Consider the following 13,949-nt stretch of genomic DNA (forward strand, 5'->3'; position numbering starts at 1 on the left):
AGAAGTAAGAGAACATCCCACGTAAATTCATGAGCTATTACAATAATGTTATGCGATCAGGTTTGCTTTTTAGGAAAATAACTCAAGCAGTCATATTGGTTTCCTTAGCCACTTCTCACTTTTCTTCCTCCTCGGTACCATTTAGGATTACACTGTGAATTTCTTTTAGAATCCCTCTCTCTGGAGTAGCTTTCCCTTTTAGAGAAGAACTAGCAGAAACAACAGAGTATAATGTATCCCATGCTTGTTTCACTACCTCAGTCTGTAGGCTTCCCCAGATGTCTCTGAACTGAGCTGGTCTATGTAGGTGCTGGGTTGAGTCAGTAAATCTGGCACCAGGTCTTCGACAAGACAACTCTTCATTTCTGAAGAAAGACTGCTCTTCACTCACCAGTTCCTAAAATCACTTCAGGAGAAACTACAGCAGCTCTAAAGAAGCAAATGTTCTAAGAGGAATCACACATCCCCAGGTGTCATATATACCATTAGAAAAAAAAAAGTGATCTTTGGTTTTCACTACTCTTTAATTGCAGGCAAAGTCCTCCATGTTTCTCCTTACTCTTCCCCTTTCTAAAAAAAAAAAAAAACCCATTTATCGTTAAGCCCTAATCTAAGAAGTAACTATGACTTCCTGGCTTGAGCAGGAATCCAGGCCTTCCGACTTCAGCTAACTGAGTGCCTGTGCTTTGTGTCTGAGCAGCCGTGAATTTCTACAGCCCCCAGTCTGTATACTCGTCAGCATTTCTCCTCCACAACCCCAAACTTCCGCTGTGGAGAAATACCCCACGCAGCAGTACTTGTTCTCCCTTCATGCACTGGGTGAGCTCTTAGCTCTCGCATCTCTAAGAAACACAGACTCGCGCCCCTGCCCCCCACCCAGCATCGGAAACCAAGGATTTCTTAAAGAACACGGGAGAAAACCCTCCTTAAGGCCAACAGCTCCTCAGCAACCGTCTCCAGGGAAACTCACAAATACGCACCTACCCCATCATCATTCTCATTAGCCACAACGGCAAAAAGAAGAACTAAGATGGAAGGGTCAACAGCACTTTTCAGCCTCTGCCAGGAAAAGACAGGTTCTTTAAAGCTTCCAAAGGTCCCTTTTGAAACTGTCATTCCCAGATTACAGCTGGCAGGACCCGGAGCAGCACAGGATCGACAGGAAATCACCAAGCCTGCTCCCACCCGGCTCCCTGGGAATGGCAGGCCGCCTGGCAGCACGCATCTCTGCCCACGGAGCAAAGCGGCTGGGCGGCTGCAGCTCACACACCTCCTGGCAGCCCCCTCTCCAGAGGCTCAGTATTATTACAGCCTGCCCTTCTGCTGGCGTGGAATTAACTTGTTCTGACACCGTGACAGTTCTGACGACTACACGGTTTGCGGCAAGAAGCCTGGTCACACACTGCTACATGCGTGGGCTGTTACTAACTGTGCCACGAAAACCAGACAAAACCTTGTCAGGGGAAATCAACTCCTCTGCAGACAGAGGTAAGTGACTCGACTCGTGGCCCGCTTGTGAGGGGGTTGTTCAGTTCAAGAACAGGATCAGGGGACAAAGGGACCTGATGTTTTGGAAAGACACTGTCAACGCCAGCACGGGGACGGAGGCAGAGAGGCAGAAAGAGGGAAACACACGGGGACAAATGTGAGAGTGCTGAAGGCACCAGGCTGCTAGGAGGTGACCAAAGAAGAGAGTGTCCTCACTTTTGAAAATCAATGATGTAAACTCCCAAATCACACCTACTTCACAGCCATAAACCTCCAGCAAGAAACGAAGGCAATCAACCTTGGTTTTACTAAGTACAGTATCTACTGCGTGCCTGACAGCATCCCAGGTATTATAAAGGCTACAAAAACACAGCACGATAGCACATGATCCCGAACTTTGGCACCCTTACCATTTAGCTGTTGAGATAAAAACCCGCTTCCATAAAACACATAGAATGCGCTAAACATAATCCTCTTTCCCTAGGTCTCTATGCTCTACGAGAATTTGAAGATCTAAATCAAGCACAGAGAGAGACAGGCTAAAAAAGAGGGAGGCCCAGCAGGGAGAAATCACAGAGAAGTCACTGCAAAGCCCCTCATCCCCTTGCTGGGCTGCCAAGGGTCAGGACTCCCACTGTTCTTTCCTCTGTTTCTGGCTGCGCCTGAGGGAAGGCCCCCCGGGCTCCAGGCTAAGGGTCAGCTGACTTGCTTCTCACACCATCACAGCGCTGTGCTGCTTCACGCACTCTCTCCTGGAAGTGCTCAGACCCCGGGATCCTGGTAACTCTACTAAGCCCCCAAGTTTATCCTTCTGTCTCCTCCCACCCCTACCCAATCCAAACTCATGCGTGTTAAGTGATAGGAATAATCTGAGTATCCATCCCATGGCTGCCCAAACTAAAGAGATGGCCTTTGGGGGTGTAAGTATTTATTAACTGCGTGAACTTAGTCAATTTAATCTGAGTTTCCATTTTACTTACTTGCAAGGATTGATGCTAAATAGAGAGATATTACATGGAAGTGCCTAGCACTATGTCTGGTGGTTGGTAGGTAATTAATAAAAGCTGGTTGGTTTTAATCCTCCAATAATGGCACTGAATACCTAATTAAGTGTAAATTTGTCTTTACAGTCTCTAAGTCCTTAATTAATACAGAAAATTTTCATTATTCACGGATTCCACATTACGAATTCACCTACTCACTAAAATTTACTTGTAACCCCAAAATAAATACTCATGGCACTTTTGTGGTCATTCACAGACATACATAGTGTGGAGGAAAATTTGAGTTTCCCAGCTGAGGCTGAACAAGGCGAGGCTTTGCCTTCTTTCAGCTCTCATGCTGTGAACAGCTATCCTTTTCACAGTGTCACAGTATTTAGTGTCACATCTTTTGCATTTTTGTGAACTTTTTTTTTTTGGTGATTTCACTGCTTAAAATGCCCCCCAAGCATGTTGCTGAAGTGCTTTCTAGTGTTCCTAAGGGCAGGAAGGCTGTGATATGCTTTACAGAGATATTCATTTTTTAGAGAGGCTCCATTCAAGCATGAGTTATGGTACAATTGGTCATGAGTTCAATGTTAATGAACCAACACTATGTATTAAATAAGGTGTCTTTAAACAGAAACCCACACAAAACAAATGAATTGATTGGTTGACAAAAATGTGAACCAGGGGCTCACAGGAACCTAACTCTGTATTTCCTTTAGGAGCAGTAGTTCAGGATTTGCTAATTCAGTGTTTGAAGTCACTTTATAGAAAATAACTGCTAAGAACAATGAGAATCAATATATATTTAATATATTTAATTTCCTGATTTAATTTCCACACCCATCCTTTGAGGCAAAGGGGTAATTACAAGGGCCACTAAATGCATTAAAGAAAAGGCACAACCTTGATCTGAGTATTGAAGGGGCTTAGAGTGCAAAGGATCTTGGGAGAGAAGGGAGGTAGACAGGCAGTGGGAATAGACAGGATCTGTTCATTGCAAAGGAAGGGGCTTCACTTGATGAGTACTGGGTCTTTGTGGGACATTTACACTACCAGCAGGGGTCAGTGTTTTTCATGCATCATTTGGGGTGACTGGATACCTTATATGCATTCTTCTTTCCCTCAAATCTCTTCTAGTGAGCTTAAGCACTTGTACAGCATTTGTCTACAATTAGCAAGATAGCAGGTGATGTACTAAATCTGGGATGAATTTCCAAAACCAGAATCTGATGATATATCAAAAACATCAGGGTTTTTTCCGTTAGTCAACCTCTCAGCTAAGTCAGGCAAGGAGGATGAAAAGATTCAGTGTGTCTCTATCTGGACATCATCTCTTCTTTGCTGTCATCTCCTACCCTGCACACATTCTCTCTTGGACAGCACAGGGATTTAAACAACTCTAAATAAAGGTCTTCTTTCAGGGAAGTTCAGAATCACTGTTCAGGGCCAGGAAAGGATCATGATAGCCATCTGTTTCAACTCCCTTTATTTCAAACGAGAACTCTGAAGCTCTGGGAGTTAATGTGACAGATTGGGAACCATAACCTATTTCTTCCAATGACCAGTTAAGTGGACTTTCCATATCTATAGTTTTCATATCAAAGTTTCAGGAGAACTTTGATTTTGAAGATGTTTGGTCCCATCATTGCTCTAAGAGTACTTATACTTGTTAGTCTCTGGGCCCTAAATTTTGGGTCAGACAATATGGTCACCACAATTATTAAACCACACTTTTTCTAACGAACAGCTAGACTTTTCTTGGTTCTCATCCTCCCGTGGTTACTCATCCAAGCCTGTGGCTTCTATTGTCACATCTGTATGGATGACCCCAAATCAAGTAAGAAACTCATAGAATTTTAGAACAAGAAGTAGCGCGTGGGTCATTTAGTCAATTACTTCATTTTACTGATAATGGTGAAACTGAGTCTCCAAGAGGCCAAATCAAGACCAAAATCACACAGTCAGCAAGAGATGAAGTCAGAACGTAACACACGCCTCCAACAAACGTTATAGAAGTATAAAGAGGGCTCCCCTGGTGGCGCAGTGGTTGAGAGTCCGCCTGCCAATGCAGGGGACACAGGTTCGTGCCCCGGTCCGGGAAGATCCCACATGCCGTGGAGCGGCTGGGCCCGTGAGCCATGGCCGCTGAGCCTGCGCGTCGGAGCCTGTGCTCCGCAACAGGAGAGGCCACAACAGTGAGAGGCCCACGTACCACAAAAAAAAAAAAAAAAAAAGGCACACTGGGTTACAAATTAGGAGGTGTCAGGCAATGGAAGAGCATGGATACTATCATCCCTCCCTCCACAAAGGATGTGCTGATAACTGGGCTTTTTATCTGTTTATACAGAATGAGCTGAGTCACTGCAGCCACCTCTTCCTTGGGTTCCCTGACTCACAATTCTTGCCCTTCTAGTCCATACTATATTCTTTGGCCAGACATTTCCGCGTGAAACATCATGTTACTCATTCCAGCCCCTGCTCAAAATCCTCGGTGACTCAGAGGAAAGCCAGAGTTAGGAAGTGTCATCTGGGACAGGACCCTATTCCTTCACTGATGGCCTAGAGTGATGGTCCAGGATCTGGGGTCACAGGAAGACAAAAACCAACTTGGAAGACATTACTATCCTAGTGCAGCCCCAAAGCCACCTGGGTTACGGGTAGGTTGACCTTATGGTTCGGCTGCCTGGTACATCCCAGTTTGTGCCTGTTACCCCAGCTAATAGCATCCCCACCAGCTCTAACACAGGTACTAGTTTAGCTATGTTTAGAAATGTCACGATAATCCTAGGTGTGAGCATTACGATGCCACATGCCCTCCACCAACGTAAACATTTTTTTACCAAAAGTTACAGACGTCACAAGGAACCCGTCAGTACAGCGCATCACAGTCCTCTGATCTCATCCTCCACCCAGCACCACATCATAAGCGTCAGAGTGTGGAGGAGAAGCATGAGGATGGGCAGGATCAATCAGCTGCGTGTTGCCAACTTCACCCTCTATCCTGAGGCTGCATCCCCTCTTTTCCCTTTGTGCCCTCGGCACCTTGTGATTCTCCATCCAAAAACATCAAAGCATTCAGGCTTTACTAGACATCGTGATGCCACCACCTCCTGCCTATTCACATCACTAGGTTGGCAACAAATAACCAGAATTACACCAGCACCCTGTATCAGCCAGCGGACATGTTCAAGCTTTCCAAGCATAGGGAAAGGAAGTCGTCACCAGGAGACCCTGGTTGAAAGATAGTTTTTAAATTGTAGGTCGTAAGGTGTAACCTTGCTGAATCCTGGAATATTTAAACTCCAAATCCTGATGTTTAATGGAGGACCCAGAATATTGCCCCATGTATTCCTACTGAAGTTCCTCTAACAAAACAAGAATTTTAACAGAGTCAAATTCTCTGTTTTGAAAATAGTTTGGAAATAAATATTCATAAGCCTATCATCATACAGCTATTAACATTTTGTGTTTTCCCTTCCAGTCTTTGTCAGGTGTATAACATTTTCACAGTCTGCATTATACTATACATAAAAATTTTGTATCATGTTTTGATCAAAACCACTTTTCCAGGACTTCCCTGGTGGCACAGTGGTTAAGAATCCACCTGCCAATGCAGGGGTCGTTCAGGGAAGATCCCACATGCAGCCGAGCAACTAAGCCCATGTGCTACAACTACTTGAGCTGGCGCTCTAGAGCCCGCGAGCCACAACTACTGAAGCCCGTGCTCCTAGAGCCCGTGCTCTGCGACAAGAGAAGCCATGGCAATGAGAAGCCCACGTACCGCAACGAAGAGTAGCCCCTGCTTGACGCAACTAGAGAAAGCCCGTGATCAGCCACGAAGACCCAACGCAGCCAAAAATAAATTAATTAATATAAATTAAAAAAAAAACACTTTTCCAAGTTGTTACACAGAGTTATCAATTGTAATTGCAGGTGCTTCGCAATGTTTTTTTGAAATGATATAGTATTAATATAATTTAATATTTCCCTGGTTTTAATATTTTGCTAAGCCCTGGGAATAGTAAAAATAAAAAAATATAAACAAATGCTTTTACTAAGTAAAATATTTGGACACTTTTTTTTTTTTTTTTGCGGTATGCAGGCCTCTCACTGTTGCGGCCTCTCCCGCTGCGGAGCACAGGCTCCGGACGTGCAGGCTCAGCGGCCATGGCTCACAGGCCCAGTCGCTCCGCGGCATGTGGGATCTTCCCGGACTGGGGCATGAACCCATGTCCTCTGCATTGGCAGGCGAACTCTCAACCACTGCGCCACCAGGGAAGCCTCCTGGACTCTTTTTGAAGACCAAATGTGAACTGCTGAAATATATTCAAATAGCTCTGGTACCTTTTTCATGTATTAGTCATAAAGTTGAAGAAAATAAAGAAAATGGGAAAAGAGAGAGAAAAGATGAGACAAGGAAGCAGAGAAGGAGGGGAAGGGAGAGGGAAAAGACAGAGCAGGGAGAAAGGGGAGGGAAGGACTTATAATTACAAGGATAAATTGAGAGTCTTACCTCTGTTCTGACATTTGCGTCACGTAAATGATGAAAATACCATACCAATTCATTTGAATACATGTCAATTCTCTCCATGAATTATAATAAATGTCAGCATCATTCTAATATTTAAAAACAAAAGCTATCTATAATTCAGACACGACCCTTTCCCTATTGTCTACTCCATCACATAAAATATCCATCGCCCAGCCTTTAAGGCCTTATATACTCCAGCCCACATAGCCAAACCGATTTTTCTCCACACAAAACTCATCTCTAATCAGAGAGCCTTACTGGGAGACAAATACAGAAGGCTGCAGTTGCAGTCATGGAGCAGTAGCCTGTATCAGAATCAGTCTCCAACAGCTAAGAATTAAAATCTCTGGACAAATTATTAAAAATAGAAAACGATCTGAAGGCCCTGGAGCATAACTACAAGTATACATAAACTGGAGGGTAGTAAACCTTTGAAAGGGAGGACGTGAGCATCACTTTTACAGCTTTTCTCTTAAATGAGCTCCTCGACCCAAGGGATGCTGACAGGTACAACTCAGGCAGAACTGCAGTCTTACTGGCTTGAAGTGTCTGAGAACAGAGTCCAGGGCCTCCATAGTAGCTGGAGATTAAGAAAGGAAATCCGGAAAATGAAAGCGTCCAAGGAAGGACCCACCAAATCTGATATATACACTCCCCTCAAATCGTTGGCTGATTTTTCTCCATTTGTACGGGGAGACTTCAGAAACCCAGAAGACAGCAATAGCTGGAAGGCTGAGAGAGACGAGCAGAAATATTTGATGCTGCCCACTGTAGAGCAGGAAGAGTTTGAAGTTTGAGAGTTTCCAAGTTAGAGAGTTTTGGTAAACACCCTGGGCTTTCCATTGAAACCCAAGAAGGACACATCTTAGGATTAAAGTATATATCTCTGCATTAAAGGATTCACCCTATCAATACTAAGAGCAAAATTAAACATACCCACCTTAATAAAACCAAGCCTCTCTAAGTTCAAGGGGATCAGCCAGTAACTTAACTGCCTGGAAGAACATTAACTTACTCTTCCAGGACTTCATGGACTTCCAAGCAGAATTTTAAAAAAAAATTTTAAACCACATCTGGAAACATTACAATTAAGCAGTTGAAAACGAAAGGTAAAAAGAATCATAACAGCATTCAGAGGGGAAAAGAAGACACATTACATACAGGAAAACAATAATAAAAATGAATATTGAGTTCTCAGTGGTAACAGTGGAGGCCAGAAAACAATAGAATTTTTTTTAGCTACTGAATAAGGACAGGAGAGGGAAATCTATCAACCTAGAATTTGATATCAAGTGAAAATATTCTGTACGATATTTCATGATACTTCATGACACTGAAAACATGATAAAGACATTCATCACCAGAAATAATAAATTCTAAGAAATGGTTTTAAAAAATTATTTGGAGAGAAATGAAAGCAAATGGAAACTCAGATCTACAGGAATGAATAAAGAGTACCAAGAGTGATAAATATGGGAATAATTATGAATGGTTTTTATCTTCTCTTCATTTCCTAGTAGAGGTGTTTAACTGTGCAACCACTTAACAAAATGTTGACAGTCTCTCAAAGTTAAATGCACATCTCACCTATAAATGTGCATATCCAGTATTTCCCTAAAAATAATGAAAATGTCCACAAAAACACTTGAAAAGAATGTTTATTATTCATAACTCATAATAGTTAAAAACTAAAAGTGATCCAAACATCCATCAACAGAAAAAAAAAATCGTGATATATTCCAACAATGGAATACTGTTCAACAGTAAAAAAAAAAAAAAAAAAAAAAAAAAAAAAAAAGAATGAATTACTGACAAACAACATGGATAAATCTCAAAAACATTGATGAGTAAAGAAGCTAGATTCAAAAGAATACACAGTGTATGATCCCACTTATATTATTTCTAGAACAAGAAAAACTGGTTTATGGAAATCAGAAAACTGAGTGCTATGGGAGGGCAAATGACTGGAACTGAGCAAGAGGGAAACTTTCTGAGACACAGAAATATTTTTTTCTCTCTATAATGATGGTAGTCAGGCAAGTACATACATTTATCAAAACATCCAACTGGGGGGCTTCCCTGGCGGCGCAGTGGTTGAGAGTCCGCCTGCCGATGCAGGGGACGCGGGTTCGTGCCCTGGTCCGGGAGGATCCCACATGCCGCGGAGCGGCTGGGCCCGTGAGCCGTGGCCGCTGGGCCTGCGCGTCCGGAGCCTGTGCTCCGCAACGGGAGAGGCCACAACAGTGAGAGGCCCGCATACCGAAAAAAAAAAAAAAAAAAAACATCCAACTGTACTCTTTAAGACCCGTGCAGTTCACTGTATGTAAATTTTATCAGCACTAAGAGACTCTAATCAACATGGTCCATCTTCCAGAAATATCCCTCTCTATATCTCCTTCTGGATTAGTCCATCCAGACCCTCCAGATGCTTCCCCTTCTCCAGAAAGCATTTCTTGACAGTGCAGGCTTTCATGGAGTTCTCTCCTCTCTCCAGTGGTAAATGTGTTTTAGCTTTATCTCCCCTAACAGATGGCAAGTTTCTTGAGGGCAGTGATTGTATTTTATGCACAAATGACAGTGCTAAGGGCACACAGGGAATGTGTTTTAGTTCATCCCCTGGGCAAGGCACCCTGCTGAGTGTTCTCGGGTGAGTGAGAAATTCTCAGGCAAGTGAGGCACAGATTCAGTCCTGAAAGCACACACCCTCCAATGAACGAGGCAGACACACAAGCCATCACAATCCAAGGAAAACTGGGAAAACAAGAAAAGTGTCCCGTGAGAAGTGGGGATGAAAAATCAATTCCAACTTAGGAGATGTGGAAGTTCCCACTGAAGAGGTTTGAATTCAATTAAGGTATTAAAGGAGAAATAATAATATTTCCCACTTATTTAATGCTTATTACATGTCAGACATGGTTCTAAGTACTTATGTACTGCATGTCATTCGATCCTGCTAAAAATCCTGAGAGGTCTGTCCTGTTGTTTTCCTATATTATTAATGATGAACTTAGTCTTAAGAGGTCATGCAACAAGCCCACATGGCTCGTAAGTATCCAGTAAGTGGATTCAGACCCAAAGATGCCAAACTCTGGGACTTGAGCTCTTAGCCACTACACTACTCTATATTAACAGGGAGAATGAGAAGAGAACTGAGGTATTTCACACAAAAAGACAAGCAAGTCACAGAAGAGAGTGCATGAAGTGGTACCATGTGATTAGAAAGTTGGAGACGGAGGACCTTGAGGACCAAGCTCAAATTTGGGGACTTCTTCCTCCATGCCATAAGTACACTCTGTCTGAAAGCTCTTCTGTGGTAGGTTTTGTAAGTATTAAGTCAAGGGATCATTTTCTAAGAAATACTTAATAACTACAGTTAGGAAACTTAAAACAATACAGTTGTTCTGTTGTCTGTTAGAGAGCTTACTCTTTTTCATCACATTATGACTTGTCGCGTCTTTACAAAAATGGCCTGAAGAGAGGCCTCTGCTTGCCTGAATTCATTGTGGTTGGTCTATGTCACTGAATTCTGTGGTCAAAAAAGTTAGCATTCATATCATCTATATACTATCAAAATAAGTTTAGATAAGTGAGAGAAACTCATCATTTGGAAAGCAAGGAACTCATCCATACTTGAGAGGCGTATCCTCAAGGCTAATTGGCTGTCAGTCCCTCTGAATTCAACCCTAACCAACCTCCACCCCACTACAAAGAGTGCAGAAAGCTTTCCCAAAATGAACTACCCATTACACTGGAGATAATGCCACAGGAGTCGAACATTACCAGAGTTTTATTTTCCCCTTTGAAGGTTTACAATTCAGTTCAACTAGGAGAGAGACGATAAGTTATTCTCAAGTTCAGTCAAAAACAAAATGTTAGTTCATTAATTAAAACTGTAACAATTGATGAACTAATGCTCCGTATTAGTCGTCTGTACATCATACACAATACTAAAGTTAAAGGGTGTGCCTTACTGCATGCTTCAGACCCATCGTATCCCCTTCTCTCTTTAGACATCAGTTTGCAAAAATAATTATACTTATTTTGAATTCAAAGCTTTGGGTACTATTGTTGACTGAAGCCCTTGAAATGTGCGCTGATTGCAGTGCCAATGTAATGCACATTAGCAGAGAGCTCAAGTATTGTACAATACCCTTAAATCAGAGAGAGTTACAAGAGGCTAATAATGAAGATGAAGTAATGCTGAGAGTACTAGCCTTTTATTCTGAACTCAAGAAATGCATTACAAAATATGTTTTAAGAATAGGTCATAGAGAACATAAATGGAAAGTAGAAGAAAGGGGGAAAGCACTCTACTGGACTGGGAAAGGAGAGCTGGAGAGAAGGAGAGAGGCTGTACCTTAAAAGGATACGCAAAATTTAGAGAAAAGAGAGTGAAGAGACTCCAGGACGCAAGTACGCTCCATTTAGACAGAGTGGCAACGGTTTCCACAATACCCAGGAGGATCCTTGCTGCGGTCTCGAAGATGCAGCATTTGAATTTGAGGGCACATTTATATGAAAATCTTCAATATTGCATCCCCATACCATGCTCTAAGACTAACCCATCCTTTCCGCCAACAGTTTCATTTCCGACAGCACCAAGTAACCTATCTGAAGCTATGACTCAACATTTTTTCAGTACAGCAGTGTGGAAAATACGTAAGTAATGAAATCATTTACAAGAGAAATAAGCAAAACATAAGATAAGGCACGGGGAAATATTAATGGACAAAATGTATGTCTTGTGATCTCAGTGAAATGCTGAAGGGGGACTGTAAACCTGGTACTGGCTTTACATTTTTACCAATCTCATTAATGTCTCTTTACATTTCCAATCGTGTTAATGTCTGGCTTAATAGAAGACAGCTGGATTCTCATATGTGTTTCTACATCCAATCTGTTGTGATACCCTATGTGTGCAGCCCCTGGAAACCTCCACCATACACTCATGAGAGAGTGGGAGTTCAAAAGTCAAATGGCATCTTTGTATTATGAAGAACATAGTTTTCACCTCCGGGACTCCTTGAATAGATCTCAGGGACCGCCACGGATCCCTGAAAGACATTTTGAGAATCACAAAGTTATATGAAAAACAGGTCCTCTTAAGACAAAAGCGAAATTGTTCAACAGTTTTGTGGTCTTTCAAAGAGTGAGTTCTGAGAGAAAAACGTTTCCTTGAATGTTAAAGGGAGCGACATGTAACATGGTATATGACAGCTCAGCACCAACCCCTTACATGCAGTAGTGAGTGATATATGATTAGCCGTTCAGAAGGGAAAGATGCATACATTCCCTATTTCCCATAATTTATAGCTTCTGGACAAGATGTGAGTTAATGAAATCGATACTACCTGTAATTGATGTCAAGTGCATTCTGTAATTATGTTTTGTGGTCTGTGACTTTTATGAGCTTACTCCATAAAACAATTAACAACTCCATAAACATAATACTTTGACATTTTTTTTTCAATTAAAGCCTTCTGCTATATCCACACTGTCAAAAAAAAAGACACAATACCACTAAACTTTACGATCTTCACTCTGAATAAGAACATTATTTCTCCTACCTTCAAACTATTCTAACGTGCTTTTTATTTATAAATTCCTAATAGAAAACTTGCTTAGAAGTTAAGAGAATAACTTTGGAGAAAGGCACGCCTGCATTAGAATCCCAACTCAACCCTTTATTCATTTTGTAACCTTGGACACTTTCTTTGACCTCTTGAAGCATCAATGTCTCCATATGTAAAATGACAGTAATAATAGCAGCCATCTCATTAGGTCAAAGGTAAAGGCCATACAGATAAAAATATCAGTACAGTGCTTGGCACTTAAAAAGCAGTGAAAATGTTAATTATCATTAACTACAGTTATTATAGAACCTCACCTCTCAGGATCACTCCTTTGGTTCCATGGTCAAAAGCACATTATGGACCCAAAAGGAAGGTGGGAAGTGATAGAATAATGGAGAACAAGAGAAGGGAAGGCCAGAGAAGGTACAGAGGTAAAGCAAGGAACTCGGGACTGGGGCCAGAGATGGGGGACATTCAAGCAGACCCTGAGGATTTCCATGTCTAAACACTTTCAATCCTTCCACAGGACACACAATGAATGCCAGCTACCACTGAGTCTCTGTGCCGGTGTTTCTATTTACTGTGAGTCTCTATATGATGGATGAATTGTATTGATGGACTGCTTGTGCCTAGCACCTTACCACTAGACTCCCCTAGTGGTCATAAGGGTTGACTCCCAACAACCCGGGGTGATTAGTTTAAGCACGATTGGTAATATTCATTCCCCTCTTCAGCAATTAGTTTAGAAAGTAGAGGGACCTCCCTGGTGGTGCAGTAGTTAAGAATCCGCCTGCCAATGCAGGGGATGTGGGTTAGAGCCCTGGTCCAGGAAGATCCCACATGCCACGGAGCTACTAAGCCCATGTGCCACAACTGTTGAGCCTGCGCTCCAGAGCCCACGAGCCACAACTACTGAGCCCGCATAGTACAACTACTGAAGCCCACGTGCCTAGAGCCTGTGCTCTGCAACAAGAGAAGCCACCGCAATGAGAAGCCCGCACACTACAATGAAGAGTAGTCCCCGCTTGCTGCAACTAGAGAAAGCTCACACGCAGCAACGAAGACCCAATGCAGCCAAAACTAAAATGTAAATAAACAAATAAATTTATAAAGAAAGTTGAAGTTCTGGCTTAGTCCCATGAGACAAAATCAGCTTTGGGAGGAGGGAGTGCAATAACATGGATTACTGCTCAGTTAATAATCACTACCCAACTCTTCCCACTGTGAGTGGAGTTTACGTCTCCATCCCATTTGTGTGGGCCTAGCCTATGGAACTTGCTTTGGCCAGTGGGATTTAGTAGACGGTGAGCCACGGGACTTAAATGTGCATACAGGGTGCAACTTGGCGCTTGCTCTCAGAATCATCCA

The 13,949-nt window shown here is 42.5% G+C and overlaps 1 long non-coding RNA gene across 1 annotated transcript; it reads left to right on the forward strand.

Annotated features, from left to right (window-relative positions):
- The first annotated feature begins 1,024 nt into the window (after positions 1–1,024).
- On the forward strand, positions 1,025–13,697 carry LOC137227028 (uncharacterized). The gene is made up of 3 exons (XR_010944657.1): positions 1,025–1,488; positions 11,590–11,667; positions 13,108–13,697. It is a non-coding gene; the product is annotated as an uncharacterized lncRNA (long non-coding RNA).
- Positions 13,698–13,949: the final 252 nt, after the last annotated feature.

This window comes from Pseudorca crassidens, chromosome 7, assembly GCF_039906515.1.
Source record: "Pseudorca crassidens isolate mPseCra1 chromosome 7, mPseCra1.hap1, whole genome shotgun sequence".
Lineage (NCBI taxonomy): Eukaryota > Metazoa > Chordata > Mammalia > Artiodactyla > Delphinidae > Pseudorca > Pseudorca crassidens.